The sequence below is a fragment of the Columba livia genome, chromosome 2 (genome assembly GCF_036013475.1).
Source record: "Columba livia isolate bColLiv1 breed racing homer chromosome 2, bColLiv1.pat.W.v2, whole genome shotgun sequence".
Lineage (NCBI taxonomy): Eukaryota > Metazoa > Chordata > Aves > Columbiformes > Columbidae > Columba > Columba livia.
Genome location: NC_088603.1, coordinates 99,785,984 through 99,799,720, shown reverse-complemented (window position 1 = coordinate 99,799,720; position 13,737 = coordinate 99,785,984). Strand labels below are relative to the sequence as shown.

The window sequence follows — 13,737 nt, the reverse complement described above, 5'->3', positions numbered from 1 at the left end:
ACCAGAACCTCAGTGATGATTAGATAGATTTTCTCTACTGCAATTGCTTTTTGCAGTTGATGCGTGGTTTGAAGTTTTGCTGTTGCTGATACTTTCAGGACAAAAATCAAGCCTGACAGATCTTTGGGTGTTGCAGCTAAATGTTGTTTTTGAAATTTGTTTTTAGTGATTTCTCACAGAAGGGATTACTTGAAACAGATCTGGTATCACTGAAGGGTTACCAGCAGGCTTCCTGACCTGGGAAGCTCTAGCTGCTGCAGCTAATCGGGCTGTTTGAGGGCTGTGAGAGGTGGCAGGCTGTGAGCAGTGGGACAGCAGTAATGAGGTGGCTGGCTCTGCCAGCCAAGGTCAGCTTACTGGAGGCATCAGAGACCGGAGAGCTTCTGATGCTTTAAAAGGGCTGGAAGATAAAATGTATTATTGTGACGACTTCATGTGTTGCACTGGTTCCAGGGAACTGTCAGCTTCAATTTGTTCCTCCTATTGAAAAGAAGAAAGATGCTCACATACTTCTGTGCTAATCCCCCATTTCTTTGTCCTGGTTGGGGGCTGAAAATTACAGGATACCCTTGTAACATAAAAATGCAGCAGAAAAAGACAACTTTAGAAAAAACCACAAAAACAGTTCTTGCGTCATGCTTAGAAGACTTGCCTTTTATTGAGACCACTGGGTGCAGAGCTTGGATACAAAGACCAAAGCAAGGTCTGTGCTTGTGGCTGCCAAAAGGTAATTCAAGAGCACCAAGGAACCTGCCCTTAACTCCACACCTTCCAGGGAGCAGGGCACCATGTACTGGGACCTGCTTTCTCATCACAGCTGGATACAGCCAGTCCCTGGAGCCTCGCTGGCACTTCCTAATTAACCTGGGCCTGGTCAGAGAGGGTGATCCTCTTTCTTCACAACAGCACTAGACCCAGCCCCAAAGATACTTCAGAGTTAGAGTAGGAGAGCCAAAACTCAAGGGGCTGAATCTAAGTCCCCTGGATGCAGGCCTGTCGTGATAGGAGAAGGAGTAATGGTTTTAAAATAAAAGAGGGAAGATTCAGACTAGATATGAGGAAGAATTTTTTGTTTACTATGAGGGTGGTGAAACACTGGCACAGGTTGCCCAGAGAGGTGGTAGATGCCCTGTTCCTGGAAGCGTTCAAAGTTAGGGCGAACAGGGCTCTGAGCAACCTGATCTAGTTGAAGATGTCCCGGCTCATTGCAGGGGGGTGGACTTGATGAACTTTGAAGGTCTCTTCCAACCCAAACTATTCCACGAGTCTATGATTCTATGATAAAACTGCTGCCCACTTGCAGTGAAACAAGAGCACAGGGTGCTCTGAGGAGCAAACAACCAGTACTTACCTGCAGGAGGATGCTCTACCAGGTTTTGGCATGGCAGCTTACTCCAGGTTGTCAAATGGAGGTAAAACCAGCTCCAGGGGAGGATTAAACACTGCCTTATGCCTTCTTTCCCCTTGAAATACCTGCCTGGAGCAATAGCAAGAGCACCAGATTTGTGGGACAGGAGCAGGAATGAGCCAGCCAGGCTCAGGTAAGCAAGGGCAAGAGAACCATTTGCACAGAGGAGCAGAAATAAAGCTGCTGAGCAGCTGTGGTCAGAAAAATTATGCAGTTTCTGCTTCGCTTTTGGGTGAGCAGGGAAGGACAGTCGTGGGACTCACAGCGAGCTGGCTGCCCAGCCTTAGCTAAGCCACTCCTGACATTAGGCAGGAATATATAATATGATTTGGTTTATTGCATCCAGGGCTGGCTCCCACTGCCACTCTCCTGCCAGCCCTCTCACAGGGAGTTGGCAAAGCCCATCCCATTGTTCACCCTCTGTCTGCCCAGCTCTTCTGCACACAGGCTGCTTTCCTGCCTTGCCCTGGCAAAACTCAGTTGTCTGAAGGACAGTGAGAGAAACAAAGATGTTGGCAAGTCAGCTACAGGGAGGAAATTAACTTCTAGTTTACTCTGTTGCAAATCCAAAGTGGAGCCACCACAGTTTGTGAAGTCCCCATAAGCAAAATTACTTCTGGTGTCAAAAGACTCTGATTTTCAGTTCACAGTGGGCCAAATTCCTTCTCTCTGCCTTCTAGAAGGGTAAGCACATCTTGGAGTCAGTGACACAATTTGTGCAAAACTGACAGGGGGTGGGGGGAAAGGTCAGTGCATGCTCTTGCTGATTAATTTTGAAAATCTCTTGCTGAGAAACCTCTTTAACAACACACTTGACAAACGAGCAGTGAGCATTGAAAGCTGAGTGAACAGAACAGTGACCTCCAAGCTCCTGCTAAGTGGCAGAACAACCAGTTTTCTTCCCATTTTGTTAATGGACTCATCCAGGAACCGCATAGCTTGGAAGTGATGCAACAAGCTCCTGTCTGATACTGGTCCTCTCTAATGAGCCCGTGCCAGGAGCATGGTTCAGGCATTGCTTTCCTCTGTTCCTTCCCTGTCTGCTTCCAGCTGATGCTCTGTGCTGGCTGAATGGCCACAGACACAAGCCACCCATCTCCCTGCTGCTTGCAGCTTAAATTGACTGATGAAAACTACCCCAGTAAGTGGGTTGTCCATGCCACTGCCACATGTATAGCATGAGGGGGGGAAAAGAAAAAAAAAAAAAAAGAAAAAAATAATCAGACCAGCCATCCCTTTTTTGGAAAAAGCCAACACTGCCTTTAGTTCTCATTCCCACTTCTTTCCAGCAGGGAAGTGAGGTGGCTTCCCCCAGAACAGGACCTTTCCCAGCAGCGTGTTTTGTCTGGAAGTTACCTTTCTGCTTGCTTAGGTTTTCAAAACATAAAAGAGCAAAACGTAACCCTGCACAGCATGTGACCATGCTGCCCTGAGTTTCGAGGCCGTGCTTTGTACCACTCTTACCCTGAGTGTTTGTTCTGTGGTACAGGTGAATAGAATGGTCATGTGCCTTGACACCACAAGAAGGTAAAGCAACCTTCTCACTTAGGAATGCTCCTTCACAAACCACCCTGTCCCACCCTTACACATTCCCAAGTGTTTAAGAAATCTTAATTCCGCTACAGAAAAACCTTTAAGTTATAACTGTACTGTCATTCTAGAGAGGAAGGGAGATGTGGAAAAGCCAATTACTCTGTTCCTTAGACAGGATCCTGGAAATAAACTAAACCTGTTGCATGTTAAAAAGTAAAACAAACAAACAAACAAAACCCCCGAAGCCCACACCTTGTCAAAGAAGTGGTACTTGGATGTCAAAAACTAAACCAGCACCCGGTTACAGATGCTGGGATTTTAAAAGTCCACATCACACAAGTGCTTATCTGCACTTTCAGAAGCAGGGACACCATCTTTAGTTAGTGTTCTAGTGATTTATTTACTGGCTGAGAAAATCCTGAATTTACAGAAGAAAAGATAGATTTTGCTGCCTTTAGACTCCCACTGTGTAATATATACCAACCACACGTACTTAAGTGTGGAGCAATCTGTCACATTTGCCCATTATGGTTATAAACCAGGGCTCCTAATTTGTCCCAGTGGATACCTTCCTCAAGTCTGGCCACAATAAACTAGAACACATTATATCTCTTCCTGCTGTGTGAAGATCTCAGAGGTGGCTGGGCAGCGAGCACAGAAACCTTCCAGGAAAGACACCCTCCTCTTACCTCCTTCCTTAAGCCCCCTGTTTGGGTATGCTCCCATTTTTGTTTATTCAGAAGGAGAGAGACGCTTGTGAAAGCTAATTAGCCACTGGAGAAGATGAAGATAATGTTTCTGTTTGGGAGTGTGTTCCCTGCCCCTGGCTCCAGCTGTGTGACAGCAGCTCAAACACGGTAATCAAGATGAGTGTGGCTGAAAGCATGGCCAGATTAATGAATGCAGAAATTATGCTGAAAATACATTCAATACATACATCAGGGAGATGTATGAAAGGGTGCAAAGCCAGAACGGCCACACACAAACAAACGCACACACACGGTTTCCAGAAAGCTTTTTGAAACTTTGAATGAGAAACAACAAAATGGTCAGTTAACACAGCAGTAGAAAGATCAGTCATAGGATTAGGATGACCTTTTGTAACCGGGGCATTCAAAGGTAAACTGAAGTGCAATGCCAGTGTGGAATACATTTGCATCAGTTCCTGGGAATGAGCCAGAGACAGAAAGGAGAACTTAAGAGGGTCTAAGCTTTCCTCACACCAGTAATACCATAAAAGCTCACTGGAAATAGAAAGTCAAGACCTAAGGGAACGCTGAGATTTTTTTGTTTATATATGGAAACCAGGCTAGGCACTTCCATGCGCTATAAGAAAACATTAAATCAGATCCCTACAACAGCTTTTGATACCCCTCAGCGAACAGCCACAGCCAAGACTTTCTTCACATTCACAGCCTAAAACCACACACTAGAAGCCGCACAGAAGCCCGGCTTCCCTCCTCAAAAACCTGTCGCTTCCTAAACCCCCGCAGGAGAGAGAGGACGGGGGCCGCTCCCGTGACAGCGGCTCCTCAGCCCCGCAGCCCTCAGGCTCAGCTCGGCCACGTCCCGCCTCGGGAGCAGGCAGGCCCCCTTCCATCCCACGCGGGTTTCTGCTCCCTCCCCGAGCCCGGCCGGGTACCTGTTGCTGCCGGCGAGGCTGCCCGAGCCCGCCGCGGCTCACAGCCCGCCCCGGGACGCTGCTCGCCCGCCGCCGCCCAGCGCTCCTCGGGCACCGCGGCGCCCCATGCCCGGCAGCAGCGTCCGCAGCTGCAAACCTAATAGCGGCAAACAATAATTAAAAAGAGTAACTTAAAATTTAGAAATAAAAAAAAAAAAAAAAAAGGAAGGGGGGCGCGGAGGGCAGTCCGTCTCCGATCGAAGCGCACCGCCGCTCTGCTAGCGAGCACGGCCGCTGCCGGCTTTTCCTTGCGGAGATGCGGGAGGGAGGGAGGAGGAGGAGGAGGAGGAGGAGGAGGCGGTGCTGCGCTGCGCGGCCCGCCCCCGCGGGCGGTGCGGAGGGGTGCGGTGCAGGGGGCTGCTGAGCACCCCCCCGGGCTTTGAGGTGGGATGTTGATCCCCCCGCACGCCGTGCAGAGGGGTGCGGATCCCCCCGCAGGCGGCCCCCACCTCGCCCCTGCCGGGTGCGGCGAAGCCGGCGCTGCCGGTGGTTCTGCACCTTTTTTGGGAGCGGCGGCGGGGCCTTTTCCTTTTTTTCATTCGGCGCTAGTTGCCTCTCGTGCCGAGGGGGTGGGGGGTGACCAAAGGATGGGACATCCGCAAAATACCCCTGATCCGTCCCCCGGGGAGAGGGGCAGGGAACGGGGCTGCCGGCGCTCCCCTTCCCCGTGGCCGGCGGGCTGCTCGCTGTAGTCTCCGTTGCCATCAGTAGCGTGTGGGAAAGCAGGCTCTAAATGTGTATATTGGGAAGGCTGAAGACAGCAGTTAAACGTGAATATAAATGAAAGAACATTGCAACGAATGGAGCTTAAATTTCTTCCTTTGAGCACTCCTTGCTGTACTATCCTGAGCTAGATAGGCAGGAAAGCTGTGTTTTCCCAGAGATTGTGGGGTGTTGTCATCAAATTCGGTCTTCCTTCCGAAATATATAGTCCTAGTTATTATAAATGGATCTCACTATAGAGGTAAGAATTTGGAATATAATTATTTCTGGCTTTAGGACTTCTTCATTTCTCTTCTGCAGCTTTTTTTCATACTGGACTTTACTTCAGGCATCACCCCTGTCTCATTTTCTATGTGCTTTGCTGGCCCTCGTCCAACATTTAAAGCTCCTTCAACATACTATCCCTTGTGTTTTCTAAGCAGTTGGAAGTTCTGCTTCTTGGGGGGTCAGAGAGAAGCCCTAGCATGTTTATGGGTTTGGTAAATGGACACAATTTGGAAGATGGCTTGAGGATGCAACACTGACTCTCCCTATATGCCTCTATCTTTCCCCATTTGTTTTTCATGGAGTACACAGACCCGTCACATGCAGGATGATACCGTATGGAGGAGTTTAGGAAATGACCTCAAAGAATAAGAGTTGGGGGTTCACAGAGCATCATATATGGAAAAAAACCTCACTGAATAAAAAATCCAAGCTGCCAATTCCAGCAGACCTATCATCTTAAGTAATTTCCAGCAGTAATAATGAACATGTGGTATTTATATTGTATGCTGAAAATAAACAGCACCCTGCAGCCTTAAGAAGTAGAAATGAGAGAAAATTGCTCCAGATTCAGTAAAAGCAGGAGTGGATGTTCTTCACACTGGCATGCAGACCTCTGGGGCCTGCGGGCCATTTCCAAGGTTTCTGAATTTAAATGGGCTCTATGGCAATCACAGTGGTGGCATTTCCAGAGGCACCCACTTCTCCACTGGAAAAAAGTGTAGGGGCTGTTGCCAACACAGTGCTACTGCTGTAGCTCCAAGGCAGAATTTTTAGGATGACCTTGTTATGTCTCTGACTGAATTGACTATGCCCCTGTTTCATGTGTTTCACATAGGACGTGAACTCCCAGGCCAAGGCGGAGAAGTCGCTTTCTGGAAAAAGCAGCTGTGTGCTTCGGGCTGTGGAATGCCAGGGGAAGAGGAGAAGGAATATTTGTGGCTATGCTGGAAGCTATAAATGTCTCATCAGGCATACTTAATATGCTTTTGAGTCCATTTCAGCCTTTTAGGGGGTGGCAGCACTCACTGTAGAAGCCTGGCTAATTTGTTAAAGGTTTTCAGTGCTGTATACTAATTGCAGCATCTTACTTCAACCTTGAGCCTCCCACAGTAGTTCTTGGCAACTACTCTCTGTGTGACCTGTGTTACAAATTCCCTCTGGCCCTTTGCAGAAGATTTTCTGAACTTAAGGTTGCAGATGTAAATACCTCATTCATTTGCAACCTCCTCTTTCAAGGAAATATTCTCTATTCTATGCAAATGTGTGTACTAGGGATGTATGAGCTGTTTTTCTTGGTTTCTCAATATAGTTTTGCATAGCAAATGCAGAAAGCTAATTTCCTCCTCTCTGTCACCCCCAACCCTACACACATTCCCACTTCCCTGTTCTCAGTGCTGTAGCTTGCTGAAACTCCCAGGAGACTGAGTAGGTTTATGGATGCTCTAGATAAAATCTTTGCCCCAGTTCATCCTTCCTAACATGTATTCATCCTGACACACATGCTTTTGAAAGGCTTGGGTCAGTCCACGTGTGTCTTGTTTTGCTAATTCAGTGGAAAATGCCAGAGAGCTTTGCCTCCCTCCATAATTAGGCAGGAACTGAAGCTGCTGTTGTATTGTGGCTGTGATCATGCTACTACTCCTATAAATTATTCACTGTATTGCAGTGTAATCTGCTGTTATGTTAAAAATAGGTCAGCATGAATGTCCCCAGTGAAATTTCCAAGTGACAACAGCTGATTCTAGCTTTGTCTCCAGAAAACAGTGACCTCTCCAAACCAGTAATTGCCAATTATGATGCACTTCCATCTCCCTGGCAGCTCCAGCGCACCTTCACAAACACTAATTCCCAGCAATGGTAACCCCACTAAGTGGGGTTCCTAAATTACCTGCTGGGCTTTGCTGGAACACTTTGCTTTCTTTTAGCCTTTGCTCCCAGGCCAAAGAGTAAATCAGGATTATCAGAGAAGAGATTATAGTCTGAGAATACCTAAGTGCTCTGCTCCTCCCAGGCACCCGGAAGGCTTCTTGCAAGGGCTGAGCAGGATTTTCTGGCTGATATGCATCAGTTACAGATCGCTGTGGGGGGTGGATAAAATGAGAAGTACTTCAGTTTTCCCAGCACCCCATGGACTCCAGCCTGCTGAATCCTCTGAATCAGCAGAGCAGGAGGGACCCCAGGTTTTCAGGTCCACGGCAGACACGTCATCTACAGAAACCGCGAAAGGAGGAGTGGGACCTGGTAGCCTGGACAGAGGTCTGAGATGAACCCTCTTTCCCCCATTAGCTACTTTGAGGGAAGACTCTGTGAGGACCCCTGTGAAAATGTGCGATATTGCTTCAAGTTCCCTGCTGAGGGGATGTATGTCTGTTATGCAGATACAAAGACTTAGCCCAGTCCTGGCTCTCTCCAGAGACCTGAAGGTGAGGGTTGTTGGTGGTAGACAGCTGAGTGGTAGTGTTAAGCAGACAATGCAGAGGACAATTTGCATGGATATATCTTGGATGTATCTTGTATCTTGTATCTTGCACTTACGGTCATCCTGTAACATGTCTTGCTCATGGCTTGGGCTTCATCCTTCTAGGGAGAGCAAGAGGACTATAGCCCATAAGTTGGCAGGGCTGATCAGGAGGGCTTTAAACTAGGTTTGAAGGGGGAAGGGATTGAAACTGGGCTCTCCAAAAATCAGCCTATGGATGGAAAGCCCAAATTAAGAGGGAAATCAGCAGCCCACTTGAAGTGCATGTACACTAATGCACGCAGTATGGGCAACAAACAAGAGGAGCTGGAAGCCATCGTGCAGCAGGAAAGCTATGACATAGTTGCCATCACAGAAACATGGTGGGATGACTCATATGACTGGAGTGCTGCTATGTGTGGCTACAAGCTATTCAGAAAAGATAGGCAGGGTAGGAGAGGTGGAGGGGTGGCTTTATATGTTAGAGAGTCACTCGACTCTGTTAAACTTGAGGTCAGCAGTGACAAGGTTGAGTGCCTGTGGACCAGAATCAGGGGGAAGTCCAACAAGGCTGACATCCTCGTGGGTGTCTGTTACAGACCACCCAACCAGGACGATGAAGGAGATGAATTATTCTACAAGCAGCTGGCAGATGTCTCAAAATCGACGGCCCTTGTTCTTGTGGGTGACTTTAACCTGCCGGATATCTGCTGGGAGCTCAATACTGCACAGAAGAGGCAGTCTAGGAAGTTCCTAGAGTGTATAGAGGACAATTTCCTTCATCAGCTGGTAAATGAGCCCACCAGGGGCAAGACCCCGCTAGACCTACTGTTTACAAACAGAGAAGGGCTGGTGGGAGATGTAGTGGTTGGAGGCCGCCTGGGGCATAGTGACCATGAAATAATAGAATTTTCAATACTCAGAGATGCAGGGAGAACCATTAACAAAACCTCTACGCTGGACTTCCGGAGGGCAGATTTTTGCCTATTCAGAAGTCTAGTTCAGAGCATACCCTGGGAAACAATGCTTAAAAACAAGGGGGCCCAGGAGGGTTGGACATTCTTCAAGCAGGTGGTTCTGAGTGCACAGGAACAGGCTATACCAGTGTGCCGAAAGGCTAGCCGGCGGGGAAGACAACCGGCTTGGCTAAACAGGGAGATTTTGAATGAAATCAGAAATAAAAAGAGACTTTACCGACTGTGGAAAAAAGGGCTGGCTACTTATGAAGAATTTACGGAAATAGCTAGATCATGCAGAAAAAAGATCAGGGAAACAAAAGTGCAATTTGAAGTTAACTTGGCCAATTCTGTCAGGGATAATAAAAAGTCCTTCTTCAAATATGTTAATAACAAAAGGAGGGGCAAGGAAAACCTCCATTCTCTGTTGGACTCTGAAGGAAATATAGTTAACAAAGATGAGGAGAAAGCTGAGGTACTTAATACCTACTTTGCCTCAGTTTTTACCAGTAAGACAGGTGGCCCTCAGGACAACTCATCTCTGGAGGTGGTTGGCAGAGATAGGAAGCCAAATAGGCCCCTTGTATTCCAGGAGGACATAGTTGGTGATTTACTGAGCCATCTGGATCCTCACAAGTCTATGGGACCAGATGGGATCCAACCTAGGGTGATGAGGGAGCTAGCAGAAGAACTTGCCAAGCCGCTCTCCATCATCTTCCAACAGTCCTGGCTCACTGGGGAGGTCCCATATGATTGGAAATTGGCCAACGTTACCCCAGTCCACAAAAAGGGCTGCAGAGCTGACCCTGGCAACTACAGGCCTGTCAGCCTGACCTCGGTGCCTGGCAGGGTTATGGAGCAGATCATCCTGAATGGAATCACACAGCACCTTCAGGATGGACAAGCGATCAGACCCAGCCAGCATGGGTTTAGGAGGGGCAGGTCCTGTCTGACCAACCTGATCTCCTTTTATGATCAGGTGACTCACCTGGTGGATGAGGGGAAAGCTGTGGATGTGGTCTATCTGGACTTCAGCAAGGCCTTTGACACTGTCTCCCATAATATACTCTTGCAAAAGCTGGTAGCCCATGGCTTGGACAAGTGTACTCTACGCTGGGTTAAAAACTGGCTGGAGGGCCGGGCCCAGAGAGTGCTGGTGAATGGGGCTGCATCCAGCTGGCGGCCAGTCACTAGTGGTGTTCCCCAGGGGTCAGTGTTGGGTCCAGTCCTGTTTAACATCTTTATTGATGATTTAGATGAGGGGATTGAGACCATCATCAGCAAATTTGCTGATGACACCAAGTTGGGAGGGAGTGTCGACCTGCTGGAAGGCAGGAGGGCTCTGCAGAGGGATCTGGATAGACTGGAAAAATGGGCTGATTCCAATGGGATGAAGTTCAATAAGGCCAAATGCCGGGTGCTGCACTTTGGTCACAACAACCCCCTGCAGCGCTACAGGCTGGGCGCAGAGTGGCTGGAGAGCAGTCAGACAGAAAGGGACCTGGGGGTGCTAATTGACAGGAAGCTCAACATGAGCCAACAATGTGCCCAGGTGGCCAAGAAGGCCAACGGTATCCTGTCCTGTATCAAAAACAGCGTGGTCAGCAGGACAAGGGAAGTGATCCTTCCCCTGTACTCTGCATTGGTGAGGCCACACCTGGAGTATTGTGTTCAGTTCTGGGCCCCTCAGTTCAGGAAAGACATTGAAGTGCTGGAGCGGGTCCAGAGAAGGGCAACACGTCTGGTGAAGGGACTTGAACATAAGACCTATGGGGAGAGGCTGAGGGAGCTGGGGTTGTTTAGTCTAGAGAAGAGGAGGCTTAGATGTGACCTCATCACTCTCTATAACTACCTGAAGGGAAGTTATAGCCAGGTGGGGATTGGTCTCTTCTCCCAGGCAGTTAGCAATAGGACAAGGGGGCATGGGCTTAAACTCTACCAGGGGAAATTTAGGCTGGATATTAGAAAGAAATTCTTTACAGAGAGAGTGATCAGGCATTGGAATGGCCTGCCCAGGGAGGTAGTGGACTCGCCGTCCCTGGAGGTTTTTAAACTGAGATTGGACATGGCACTTAGTGCCATGATCTAGTAAACGGACTAGAGTTGGACCAAGGGTTGGACTCGATGATCTCTGAGGTCTCTTCCAACCCAGTCGATTCTGTGATTCTGTGATTCTGTGATTCTCTCCTAAAAGCTTTTGATACCCACTTGTTTTTCACTGCTGACATCCTCTAACCACTGTGCAACCATTTCCCCGCTTTTACTTCCCATTACAGTGTTGCTGTTCCACCCTCAAGTTCCTCATTTCTCTTAATGTCACTTTTGCAAAGCTTTCCACCTGCAGCTCTCAGGAAAAAGTTATCTGAACTGATCATCTGCAGTGACTTAGGAACAAATTCAGTCTTCTGGGACTTCTGGTCAGATGCTCAGCACCACTGGATCTTTGGGAATGACTGAAGCATAATGCAGTGGTTGTGTCCTGTGGCATGATGGTCAGGCCCCACTTGGTATACCAAGGAACAGTTACATGTGCAGAGGGAGAGGTCTAAGGACAGAAAGAGGAGGTGCCTTTAGCTTTCAATGCACTGCAACAGCTAGTACTTTCCATAGGTAATCCTTCATTTGTTTCTTCTTTGTCCCTCTGTAATGCATTTAAGGTGGTCTGAGATAGCTGCCTTCAGAGCAAGAACACTTCCCAGTGACAGCCAGTGCCTGTGTCGCCATCTGAAGATAGCAAGTTAACTTTGGGACACGTACACACAAACAAACACTGTACCCGCCCTCATGTGTGTAACATGGGGAACAGGAAGGAGCCACTGATTGCTTTTTTGTTTTGTTTTGTTTTTTTCCCTGGACTGTTCCCCATCAAAATCAGCCCTGATGTCTCTTCTGGACAGGTTTTGGGTGGCAATGGGGAGGAGTTCATGGAGAGCTGGAGGGAAAAGCACATTCCAGTGTCTCAGAGTGCTTAGCAACCAGGGCCGGCTGAGCTGCTCTTAAGTGCACACCAAGCGTGTGAATGGCATGTCTAGTACTGCAGCTCTAGCTTTATTTGTTTCCCCTCTCTTGTTTTTGAAAAACTTTCCTTGTTTTCTAATTAAGGTGCATGAAAAACTGCTGGAAATTTATTTTTGCTTTTCTGGGCAGCTGGAAGACAGCTACGCAATGCGGTGATCAAAGCTATGGTAGTGATCAGATATCTGAAACGACAGGTATGGTGCTGTCAGTCTGCTTTTTGGGACTGTGGCTGCCAGACAACCTCTTCCATGCCATTGGTGATGGCCTGGCTTGAAGTTCTGCTGATGGACAGCCCTGAAACCCTCTCTCCCACTGTGTCTGAAGGAGCGTGGAGAGGGAGACGCAGTGCTTCCCAATGGTCTGTAACATGTGAGATACCTGCTCAGGGCTGCCTTTCCCAGTACAACCAACAACTATAACATCAAGAAGACCCTGTTAGACCATATCCAGGAAAGCATTTGTCTTTGTAGAGAGAAAGTCAATCTGTCTCTTTTCCGTTGCTTAGCTCTCGAGTGCCCAGACCCTGGGGCCCCTGCCATAAACCTCATCTTCCATCACGACAGCGAGCTGAGCTCCCCACTGTGTTCGGGGTCTCAGGGACTGATATCATCTCTACCCTTGTTATCGAACAGTAACACCCACCACTGAAACTTGCTGGTTACATCAGAACTGCAGTTAAAATGTGGACCCAGCCCATGTCAACCTCCAGACTCCCTTTGCAGCCTCACCTGCAGTTGAGAGGCAAATTTTGGGCAAGCTCTGAAGCACAGAGAAGGAGAAAGCCTTTCTTTGTACATGCAAACTCTGGTTAGCAGTCTCAGGCATGGCTGGGCCAGCCCTATCCTTGTCCATCCCATGCTATGAAGAAGGCAATTGGCCTGGAAGGACCAAGGATCATGAAGAATAGTTATTATATGAGGCAAAATACTGTGGGACATATTAATGGCCACTGAAGGTATCCTAGGTCCATGATTGAAAGAGCAGGTTGGGAGCTTTGGCCTGCCTTTTTGTGCCCTTCAGCAGCAGCGTAGAGACAACCTCTACTTTCTTTCCACTCAGTGTCCCATAGGTCATGGCAAGAAGGGCAAGAGCTGCAAGGATGAAGAGCATGGTCTGGGGAAAACGATGGTTGGGCAGGAGAAGAAGGCAAAGGCTGGGGTGGAAGGAAAGGAGCAAATAAAGCCAGACAGATTTCAAAATCAAGTGCCATGTATGAACCCTGCAGGGTTCATACAGTGTGCTGCACACATGTATTCCTGCATGTTCTTAACATGGCAGTTTCATAACAGAAACCTGGGAAGAGTCGTCTGGGGCAAAGGCTCCGAGCAATTTCTGTCCTCAGTTACACTAGCATAAAACCAGAGTTTCCCCGAAATAATTTCCAGATGGACAGTAGCATGGGTGACCCAGCTGGGTCACCAGTGTGGCCAGTGACCTGAGTTGACTGTGCTCTTCTTTCCTTCTTTTCAGCCACAGCTCTGCACAGAGCACCACAGCTTTGAGAAATTATTTCCTTTCCCTTCCTGCCTCCAAGATACCACCACAGCCCTCTTTTCCTCATCAGCACATATTTCTGTGGCTTAAATATAGCAAATACAAAACAAGTGCAGCACACACAAAATGCCATTCGGGGGAGCGCAATGAACATGCTGCCTCTGTAACGTAATGAGCCCCAAGTGCATTTGCCAAATAT

General features: G+C 48.2%; 1 protein-coding gene across 5 annotated transcripts in view; it reads right to left on the bottom strand.

Annotated features, from left to right (window-relative positions):
* The window catches only part of RIPOR2 (RHO family interacting cell polarization regulator 2), a 74,985-nt gene that overhangs the window by 50,480 nt on the left and 10,768 nt on the right, over positions 1 to 13,737 (bottom strand). Inside the window, exon 1 of one of the 5 annotated variants that reach the window (XM_065052984.1) lies at positions 4,584 to 4,971. The exons of the other annotated variants lie outside the window; for them this stretch is intronic. The gene's annotated coding sequence lies outside the window, so the exon portion shown is untranslated. Of the gene's footprint in view, positions 1 to 4,583; positions 4,972 to 13,737 lie in introns of those variants that run through there. 5 annotated transcript variants of the gene reach the window in all.